Source organism: Echeneis naucrates, chromosome 7 (genome assembly GCF_900963305.1).
Source record: "Echeneis naucrates chromosome 7, fEcheNa1.1, whole genome shotgun sequence".
Classification (NCBI taxonomy): Eukaryota; Metazoa; Chordata; class Actinopteri; order Carangiformes; family Echeneidae; genus Echeneis; species Echeneis naucrates.
This window is the reverse complement of record NC_042517.1, coordinates 17,329,139-17,340,563: the sequence shown is the minus strand read 5'-3', so window position 1 is coordinate 17,340,563 and position 11,425 is coordinate 17,329,139. Positions and strand designations below refer to the sequence as shown.

The following is an 11,425-nucleotide window of genomic DNA, read 5'->3' as shown; positions in this document are numbered from 1 at the left end:
CTATTTATTGATCTAATCACCACAATGTACAAAGTCGATAAACTCTGTGTGCTATGTCTTCTTTTGTAAGTGAGTGAATACTTTTACAGTACTTTCAACCCTTCATTTTCTACACTTTGTTATTAGTACTGTGTACTTCTATCTTTAATTTGTGATAAAAGAGAGATAGCTAGATAGATAGATAGATAGATTCATAGATTCATAGTGTACATAATTACAAGATGGTGACTAAGAGAAACAAGAGCCTTCCAAGGGTCAAAGATAATTTTTTGTGGTACGGACTGGGGTCATGACCCAGCATGGCCATCAGGGTCAACTTAAACAGCACCGAGTCCGAGGAGGTCATTAAGAGACAGAGAGGGGGAGCTGAAAGGAGGATGCTGTTAACCCCTTCCCCTGCCTCCCTGCAGAAATGAGAGGAGGCAATGAGAGAGGAAATGTAGTGGAGGAGAGGAGATGAGAGGTCACATTATTGTAGCATAGCAACCCAGGTTTCAGTGTGGGTTGAGGCAAGCAATAATATATAATATTGCTGAGAGGTTAGACTGCTTGGAAGAACCTTTCAAGATGGATGTGGAAAGAGAGGTGCACTTTCTGCACAGGAGAGGGGGAGGGAAGGTAGGAGAGGGGGTGGGGGTGAACAGAGTCAGTAGAAAAAAATAGCCCAATCCTCCCATCTCCATCTACTCCCCCCTTCTCTGTTAGGCTCTCTCAACCTCTCTCTCTCTCTCTCTTTCCCTCCCTCTCCCTCCGCTCTGTGCATCATTAAAACAAGCAGAGTAGTGTTCAGAGCGTGGGGCTGCACTGAGACGGTGACCTCCACAATAAGAAGATGTTCTTGCTTCGGGGAAGAGAAGGTCATTTTGTACTCCTCTCTCTCTCTCTCTTTTCTCCTACTACTTCCAATGGAGTAAATGAGATTTAAAGGGGGTAAGATAGCGGTGAAAAGGATCAAGAGGGTAGACATGCAGAAAAGGAGACGGCGATAGTGAGATGCAGAAGGGAGAAAGGGCAGTTTAATGTAGGATTCATGATACAGAAAACTAAGATACGATAAAGCGAAAGATCTGAATTCCCTTAAAACAAAGTGACTAGGAGGGCGAGAGAGCGAGGCAGACAGGGTCTGGAACCTCAGAAATCCAGGGCATGAAAAGCCTGAATATTTTTCATTTGGGAGGAAGCTTATTCCTGCCCTGGAAAGGGGGGATATACATGTGCTTTCTTCACACATGCAGATGGACACAGATGGATCAGCCTGGAGACGTCCTTATCAAAAACAACAGGGCCTGAGGGCCGGCGAGGACGCTCTCTGCATCCCCCGTCCAGAGGCATCTTTCCATCATATACATACAATAGACACAAAAGCCAGCTACTGTAGGGAGGGCAGGAAGTCCTACGGGTGACATGAGGACAGGTAGTGGTGTGAACATCCCCAGCACCCCCAACCCCCCCCCCCCCCCCCCGTATGTCGCCTTCACACAGGAACAAAATGTGTGGGCAGCGAGCACAAACACATTCTCTGTATCCTCCAGATGATTATACATCGCTTAAATCCAATAACCTCGATTCATTCTGCTTCTTCTGGTGTCATTCTTCATTGTAATAGATTCATTGACACTCTCTTTGAGAAGTCTGCTCATTCTTTAGCTGCCCTTGCTCCTTTATTAATGCTACCTTTCCTTCCTGTCCTCTTGCCCCTCAATCCCCTCTGTCCTCTCTTCCCTCCTACCATCAGTGGACGTGGTTCCCGTACTCTTAATTTGCTCTTTCTCTCTGAGGGAGGACTCTTTATAAAGGCCTTGTCGTTTCCCAATACTGATTTGAGTATCACTAAGCTGCACCTTCACACATATTGTTGTCTCACACCTTGTGCCAAATACTCCTTTGTAAAGCCTTCCCCCATCCCCTGCCTGCACCTGGTAGAGATAGTGTTCTTTCAGCCGCAGGCTCTGCTTCCTATACAAGCAGGGCTAACATGGCACAAGCGCCACACAGCTGTTCCCCTCGGTAAATTGATAGTGAAGGCTAGTGGATGGGGCTTTGAAAGCGCCTTGTGCTATTTTTATGACAGTTGTAGATTTTTTTGCTGTTTAATTCAATGTGACCAATTATGCCTCTGCGTTCCCCAGCAGGGGGGCACGCTGGCAGAGCAAATTAATGCTTGACTTCAAAAAGTTTTCCTAAAGTGTGTTTACGTTCCTCATCTCACTGTCTCGTTTCAGATGCAAGTCGTCAAAAAAAGGACCTGGTCCCACTTCCTGAACAGAGTGAAGATGTCTGTGTTTCTTCTTTCTGTCTGTGTTTTATGTCTGCTCCAGGGCTTCAGTAACAAACTTTTAAAAACAGCATGGTAGGGGGGGGGGGCACACTGGTCATAGACTGATAGACTGCCCTGCTCCTTCGATTGAACAGAAATTCAGCTTGATATATAAATAAATACACACACACATGCATACATACGCACAAATACACACACTAAACACTCACACTCAGACAACCACACAGAAACACAGAAATCCTACTTTCCTCTTACACCATGGCTCTCCCTCCTGAGAGCCATGATGAGTGTTCCTGAGACTGAGAATACATGTGTAAGTGGCCTAATGATGCCTAAACCCATCTATGGGCAAACGTGGAAGGGAAACGGGAGGTGGGGGAGGGAGGTCTGGGAGGGATCCGGGGTCATGCTTGTCATGTCATGAGGATTGAAAGGCCACATTGGCGTGAGAGAACCCAGCTTTGAGTAAAGCAGCTTGATTCAGGCAGGGATTGTGTTTGCAGACCATACTCAGAGAGAGAGAGAGAGAGAGAGAGAGAGAGAGTGTATATGTGTGTGTGTGCGTGTGTGTGAGAGAGCGATAGAGAGAGCCAAAGAAAGATAGATAGAGCGAGAGAGAGAGATCTGTGCCCAGGCATTACAGACTGACAGCCTTAATCCACATGGCCTGACATTCTCCGTCATCCAGCCCTCAGCAGCCAACTAGCCGAACGATGGAGGCTCGGCTCTCGCCCCTCCTGCTTTGTCATGCTACACATCACTACTTCAACACACACAAATACTCCATGTTTTGCCTCGCCACCCACTCACTCTCTTCCCCCTAAACTTTTCCCACTTCCTCAAACCCGGAACGATTTCAGTCACACACAGTTAGCCATTTCCTAAGAAACAAGCCCCTCCTTGGTTCCTCATTACTAGAAATACTATAACACAACGCTGGGATTTATCTACCGACAATGATTCATCCTCACCAGAATTTCTTATCACAGTATCACTGTGTCATTGTATTATTATTTTCCCACCTGGAAATACAAGTTCTGTAAATTGTGGTCATCCGCGCTCAAGTACCAATGCACAATTGTTCTCAGCTCAGTTTTTATCAACAGTAACAGATACTGATAACTATCTAAATTTCTCACATGTCACATACACTTCTTGGAGTGCAGTACAAAATAAATCAGTGCATCTGATGATGTATTGTTTTTTTCAAACACTATTTTAAAGTGCTTGTACTTCACTCAAGTAGCCATTTTATACAGCTGTAAACTTCTACTCCACAATACTTTAAAAATGTTGTCTATTCGAACCTATCTGCATTTCTCGGGCATCTTAAGTCACTTGTTACTGTTCATTTTCAGATAATATCAAAAAATAAAAATTATATTCAACTTCTCAAACACAATACATTGGTAAAGATTAAAGCTGTAGCTGCTTGGCTTTTTGACTCGTGACCTCTCACACTTAAAATTAGTGTCTAGTTGAGGCCTCTGGGTCAACTAGTTGGTAGAAGTTACTTATTTTCTCTCTAAACTTCTGAAATGGTTTCACCCAAACTGTCGAAGGCCCAAGGAAGTTAAATTATCCAGCATTTCACCTTGAGGCAAAGATTATGGAGAAGGTCAAACAGACACAACTAATTTTGTGTAAACTAAATTTGTGTAACACTAATTTGTTTTTTTTCCAATTTTTCATTGGTGTTCTCCATAAATGACCTCATGACCCTTCTGATTTACCTTCAAATACTGGAGAGGCCTGACTGCCAAGTTTGGAGCCAACTGTTGTGGACTGACACCAGCTGAATAGATAAATAACATCCACACACACACACACACACCAGGATTATGATGATTATGTATTGATGCATCAGTTTCACACTGATCACTATTCAAACTGGTGCTGTCTGGGAGATGCTACAGAACCTTAAAGACCAGAACTTCCAGATTTAGAGACATCTTTGATCCAACAGCCATCACTGAACTGAGCTGAAGAGATATCAAAATTTTGTTGCATGTGTTTTGTTTTTTTATGCAATGGCAATAAAGGTAGTCCATTACATTAATACTTATATAGAATATACCAATCACAGGGACTATTTCTGTCCACAATAAACACTTTAGCTTCAGACAGTTTAAATATATGTCGTTATTAATTCTGTACCGTAAACTTTCCTACTCTCAAAGTTAAGGAGGGACTTGTCTCCCTCTCCGTCTATTATAGGTCATGTGTTTTTGTTAAAATAATAATAAAAAAAAAAAATCCTCATAATTTTCCCCTTGACTTCAAAGCTATGACAAAAGTCCATCCTGCGTGAGATGGAGACGTCAGGCTGAGGTGGAATTACCCCAGACTTTTTGCTGAAAATCGGTCTACATGCTGCACATCACATGGCTCTCAAAGGTGTTTTCCAGCCAAACTGTGTCAGACTGTAAATGTCAGCCTTGAGGTTAGTGAGACTGACTGGTGTTTTCTTATTGTTGCCACAAGAGGGGGTAAGTTACAACGAACCCCCCCCCCCCCCCCACCACCACCACCACCACCACCCCCCGGTCACTGTTGAGCCCCTATGGCAACAGACGCACAAACCATAAGACCTGTAAAAACACGCACAACTCATGACTGGCCCACAGCTGACATCATAACACTAATTATTGTTATTGTTATCCTTATTATTACTATTGTTATTATTGTTATTATTAAAGGTGGCTGAATTTGCCTTCGTTTTTCTGATAAAATCTGATCAGATGGATATAAGCTCAGTGTGTTCGTTGTCTCATTTCCTGACTCTGCCCAGAGAGAGAGAGAGAGAGAGAGAGAGAGAGAGAGAGAGAAGGAGAGAGATTGCAGGGGGTGAGTGAGATAGAGAGAGACGGGGAGAGAGGAAGAGCGAGAGACATAGACATGCACATGCACCGAGGTGGAGGAGGAGGGGGAGGCTCCTGATACCAAGACACGGAAAAGCAGGGGAGGGAAAGAGAGAAAGAAAAAGGGGCTGGTGGAGGAAGAAGAGCGGGGAGTGGGAGCAAACGGGGGGGGAATAACACTTGAAGAAATCAGACAGAGGGGGAGAGGAAGGACACCCCCTCCTTTCTTCTCTCAGGCTGTCACATCAGATTGGACTCCGAAGGACCGACACCGCGTCCACCCCAGACCCCATGGGGTAACAGGTATGTCTGACTTCCTTGTATTTGTGGTAGCCTCGAATCAGCACCGCTCCGTCCCCCCCCTCCTCCTCCTCCTCCTCCTTCTCCTCCTCGGCCAGAACAGGTCTGAGATCAGACAGATCTCATTCGGACGCGTCGGGATATCGCAGGTTTTCCATGCCTTTATAGTATCATGTCAACAATTAGTTTTGTGCCTCACGGAGCCGTCGCGCCCGCAGCTGATAGTTGGTGGACGCGCAGGTTGGAGACATGACACAATGCAACTCTTCGCTACCGTGCCACTGTTACAATTGGCCACTACACCAAGGCCTGCCTACTCCTGTTTGTTTCCTTATTATCATCATCTGTTTATTTAAATGTAGCTGTCTTAACACCGGTCCACTGGCTTCATTTTCGCCACAGCACGAGTGTATTTTGACAGCTAAATAGCCGACCGAGTGAGCAGGCGACAGTCTCAAAGTACGCCTACCTGTTCCATACGTGACAGCCAGCTGTCTATTGCGCTTGTTGATATTTTGAGAAGCTGTCATTCTTTGACGGGATCCACACACTGTACGTTTCACACATCATGTGGATGATTGTGGAGCACAGACAGCTGTCTCGCGGCGGAAACAACTGCAGCTCGCACACTTACTTTGGCTACGGACAAACTGCTCCATAATGGGAACAGTTTGGCATTTTGGTGGAGTCACCCGTTTGAAACGACAGAAGCAGTTACAGCAGCGCACCGGTTGGGCTGTGTAGTTTTCACAGTGTTGTGTCATTGTTGCGTGGACGCATGTACCTGCATAGGTGCATCTCCCGCGGGCTGTAGTTCGTACATATGGATATGACGCTTGCAAGCTTGCATTGTGTTGGGTTTTTCATCCTAGCTGGTGGAGCGGCATCCTGGGCAAAGTTTTGAACAGCATGACAGCCTGTAGGCACACTGGTTTTGGGGGAGCAGGAGGTGTGTGTGTGTGTGTGTGCGTGCGTGTGTGTGTGGGGGGGCTGTCTTGCACACATGTCGTGCCACACAAAACACGGGTGATGCGCCGTGCAGCCCTCTGGAGGGGATTCAAAATGAAAGCGCTCATGGAGCTTGGCAGACAAGGTCTTAAACCCCCCTCCTTCTCCCCTCGATTAACCTCCAAAAGGGGGATTTCTCCAGCTGGAAATTTCTGCTGCGTCAACACCCAGCCCTCGAGTAGCGAGGCAAGACAGGGGGGATTTTGTTTGCAGATGGTGCTCACGGGTATTTTTTCTTTTTTTTTTTCTTCTAATTGACGAGGTACAGCTGATCATCATCTGATCCGTATCGGGAGTTGGAAAGTGTGGCGTCAAGTGTTTTCTGTTTATTGGCAACTGAAGCCGAAAGCGTCCCTGTCTGTCTCCCCTGTTGTGTGTAGGCTATGTTCATGTCTGGTGTCTCTGTCTACCCTCTGTCTCTCTCTCTCAAACCGGTCAGTTCCGTCTACCTCCATTTTCTGCCATGCTTACCGTGTGTGTGTGTGTATGTGTGTGTGTTTGTGTGTGTGTGGGGGGGCAACCCCACTTCATTGACGCTCTGCATGCAGACGGTGAAGTGCGCCTGGCTGTCGAGCTCCTCTGGTACAGTAACAGGCTGCAGCCAGGTGAGTCCTCCGACTCCTGATCTGCAGAAAGTCTCTCAGATTTCCCGTGTCATTCCTCACCTGATCACTATCTGAGCCCCGGGATTTCTAAACTTCTTCTTCTTTGCCTTCTTTTTCTGAATGTGAGTCAAACTCGGATTGACAGCAGGGCTTCTTTCTCCAGTTGTTCCACCTTGTTGGAGGTTGTAAAGCGTGTTGTTGCTGATTAGATGCTGTGCTTGTACGCACATTAAAGCACTGTTGTTTGCAGGAGACCCTCTGGCTCTCTAAGTCTGGGAGCAGCTAAGTCAAACAAGCCTGTGGTTATTTTTTTGTGTAGTTTTAGGAACTTTGGCGCACAGTCAGGTCATTTTTGACGCTGATTTAAGGTACACAGCGAGCTTACAGCTGGAGGAAAGAGTACAGCGAGTTAGATCTCAGCATTTTTGCTCAGTTTGACATCAGCTAACTGGATCTTTGGGATTAAAGGACCATCTATGGATTTTCCCAAATTGTCCTAGGTCTTACTGGATTTGCGTGTGTTGTTTTGTCCATGCTAGCACAAAGTTAAGGGTTGCCACCTAATGCCATAAACCCTCCAAAGTCTTGTATTCATTAATTCAATTAGTGCAGGTGTAGGCTGGCATGTATGTGTTTCCATCCATTAACCTTTTCTCATGAGCAATATAAAGATCACCTGTCTGCTTTTAATGATGACCAAGTTCAACCTTAAACCTCTCTGCCATAGTCACACCTTACACCAGACCTCCCAGAATGCTTTGCCTCTTTGTATTTGCCCCCAGCTGTCCCCCTTAAGGGTGCTTCCCTGAGGTGGGGTTATATAGTATTACCATTACAAGAACAGTGGACATCAGTGTGTACGTGTGTGTGTCTGCACCTTCTCCATCTGTGTGTTCCATGGGGAAAATAAAATACAGACCAAGACAACAGCTACAAGCATGAGTGGAGGAGGAGTGTAGGCGAGATCAGCCGAAAGATGGAAAAAATATTATCTGTGCGTGTGCTCGTGGGATTGCAAAGGAGAGTTTGAAGCACTTTACACTTGTGTTATCTCTCATGAATGGGCCTTTAAAGTTGATTAAACAAGATAAGAGAGTTAAATTTACCTTTCACTTTTTCTTGGTTAGAGCCGAACTTGTGCGGTGTTTGTTGAAGGTGGCGAATGCTGGTGCTCTGAATATTAACGCTGAAGGTAGGGCAGGGTGTGAAAATAGGGTGAGAAATGAGGGAGGGTGGAGGCCTTGGTTTGGGTGGTAGTCAGGTTTGGCGCTCGTGACACTTGCCTCTTCACTGTGTTTGTGTGTAAGCCTGCTGACGTGTAGGTGGTGTTCAGTGCTCCCATGTAGGTTGTGGCCTGATCTGTGTGGTTGCAGGTTCGTCTGCTTCAGCTACGCAACCCCAAGGGACACAATGTATTGCCCCCCCCCCCCCCCCCCCATAAGAGTATGTGTGTGGGTGTGTTTATCTAGACAACAATAAATTGCACAGTAGATTTGCCTCATCTACAGTCTCTAGAAAGAGAGAAAAGAGGGCAAACGCTCCATAAAGACACATCTTTTTCCCTGTGAGCAACCTTGTACGCCATTCATCTCTCAGTTTCTATCCCTGTCTGCCAGTTTTCGTGTTCCAATCCCCCCTCGGAGCGCACTTGTTAATGGGAACACCTGTTAGGCTAACACACTGCAAAATGAACCATTTACACTTGCGTGTAAACTTCTTACATGACATGCCACGTCTCTCCAGAGTTTTCCAACAACTCTGTTTTTCATCTGCCGTGCTGTGAACGCTATCATTCTCACTCCTGATTTTGTGTCGTGGCAGTATGGCACACATCAATCCCCAGATCCAAACCACCTCCATCCCCCACCCCCTAATGACTCCCAAGGCTTTTTAGATTAACTGCTCCTATGGCTTATTGTGCAGAGCTGAATACAGGTGTTCTAATCCCGATGGGGTTACATACTGTGGGAGGGGTGTGTGCGTGTGTGCGTGTGTGCGTGTGCCAAAGAAAGAGAGAGAGAGACAGCTGTCTCCTCTATCCACCTATCTGACATCCGTAGCCAGTAGAGACAACAGGTGAGTTTAAGCCAAACTGAGCTCAAACCACACACACAGAAATACTCTCCACCACCCCACTTGTCTTTTCACGTAGGTGTTAATATTTCATAGCTGGGTGTCCATGAGCATGCACCTGCACGTGTGATAGGATGTCAATGAAAGCAATGAGCTCTCTTGTTCTCTTGTTCTTTTGTCCCTGAATTTTAAATCAGAAGGTAATTTGCAGCTTTCACTCTAATTTTCTAATCTGCCACTAAGAATTTGAAAGTCCAGAAGTAAAATTATGTTTTAATTGAAGCTAAAAATAAATGCAAGGGGCTTTTTTGTGCAGTTAAAAAAATGGCAAGGTGTCAGGATTTTTCTTAGAAGTTGTTGATATTGCAAAACACCTTTTGGATCACACATTCCTGAGGAAACAGATGAGGGATTTCAGTTTGTGTGCTTTCATCGGGGTGTGTTTTTCTTTTATTTAGGAATGCGGAGCAGATCGGCTCTCTCTTACCAGAGCTTCACGATCACACAATGCTTATCTGCATCGTGAGTTATTTGGTGGAATTTGTGACCATTATTATTATTATTATTATTATTTTTTTTTTTTTTTTTTAACATCATCATCAATTGAAGCCATGTCCAAAGTTGTGGGCAGGCTAGAAAATTAATCAGTTCTTCTCAATTTTTCTGTTTCTTCTAAATCCACTCCTAATTGTTGGTTTTATATCCTGTACATTTTCGCTTGTTCAGATGCTGTCAAAACAAATGTTGCAACAAGCAAAATGATGATGGCAGCTGTTTCACACGTCAGGTAATGCAAGCCAGCGAGATAACACGTGCGAATTATCTTTTCAATTAAGCAGAAGAAGAAGAAGAAGATTCTTTTATTGCCATAGTACACACACTGAAGTCAATGCAATGAGATACGAACGTGTGTGTGTGTGTGTGTGTGTGTGTGTGTGTGTGTGTATATATACATATATATATACACACACACACACACACACACACACACAGGCCCCCAGACAACCACACACACACACGGCCCAATATTATGCAAACATGTGAACATGCAAAGTGGTTTCAAACTGAAGGCGGTGCCATTGCTCAGTGCATCTGGAATTAGGTCTCTGTCTCTTGTTAAGGAAAGAAATCAGAATTCCATCTGTCTTTCTTTTATCTCTGCCCTTCTTGGTATTGGCTTTTTAGTTCTGAACTACGCAGTCTTGTAATAATTCACATGAAAATATTAAGTTCAGGTTCATAATGTTTCGTCTGTTCTCTGTTCCAAAATAAAAAAAATCTTTATAGAAGCACCTTGATTTGTGTGATTCACACAATCACACTTCGTGGAACACTAACTACTGACATCACTATTCTGGTATTGAGCTGATGTGAGAATGTTAATTGTCGTTGGCATGAGGGAATGAATGAATGAATGAATCATTAAATCTCCCCAGTTTGAGTTTTTCGTTCTTTCTTATTCCTAAATGATTTACTTATTTCTGAATTTCTGGCAAATAGTTTTGTTTTTCCTCGAATGACACTGCTGGCTACTTTATTTTGGCGGGGTGTTGTAGATGTGCAGTTTGGACATCACTAATGCAGTATGATTACCTGGAAGTGCAGGACTCACACACTCACTTGATGGAGTGTATCGACAGGATAGTTAGCGCCTTTAGTTCCACACTTTGCAAAAAGGTCACCATCTTTTAAGTCAAATTTATATAAGTTATTAAGCGCTTTAAGGTTTGGGCTTGGAAGAAAACCTCTTTTGTTGAAGTCTGGTTTTGCAGACCGCTGAGAGCTTTGTATGAGTACGTTGTTAGTTGTTATTTTCCTTGTGAAAAGGTTTGTCTTTTATACACACAGTGTGAGCATTTGATGAGAAATTGAGCGGCTTTGAGCAAATACATCTTTAGAAACAGTCAACTAGCCTCGGGCTCAGGCTGGTGAGAGATTTCCATATCAAAGCTCAGGTGAGAGAGAAAGAGATGGGAGGTAGAGAGGAAGGCGAGAGAATGGGGAGAAGGGGAGGGTGGGGGTGAAACAGACATCCACTCCAAAAGAGTCCTAGTCCTTGTTATTCTGTCGCTTTTTTTGTGCAGCAGAGTTTAGTCTGCGTGTGTCAGTGCTGTCTGTCTCAATCTAAACTCCTGCATTTAAAAAAAACACACACAAAGAGAAGGTTGGAAAGACTCAAACACACCAACACCTTTTACTCCTCAGTACCACACAAATACAGTCCCTACAACCTTATGTTGACTGGCGCTGACCGCAGAAAATGTGCGTGGAGCAGAAAATGGTTTTCTCCCACTAATACT

General features: G+C 44.6%; 1 protein-coding gene across 2 annotated transcripts in view; it reads left to right on the top strand.

Annotated features, from left to right (window-relative positions):
• Window positions 1-5,311: 5,311 nt before the first annotated feature.
• The window catches only part of zbtb46 (zinc finger and BTB domain containing 46), a 55,044-nt gene continuing 48,930 nt past the window's right edge, over window positions 5,312-11,425 (top strand). Inside the window, exon 1 of one of the 2 annotated variants that reach the window (XM_029507257.1) lies at window positions 5,312-5,442. The gene's annotated coding sequence lies outside the window, so the exon portion shown is untranslated. The remainder of the gene's footprint in view (window positions 5,443-11,425) is intronic. The other variant, XM_029507258.1, reaches the window with a different exon arrangement.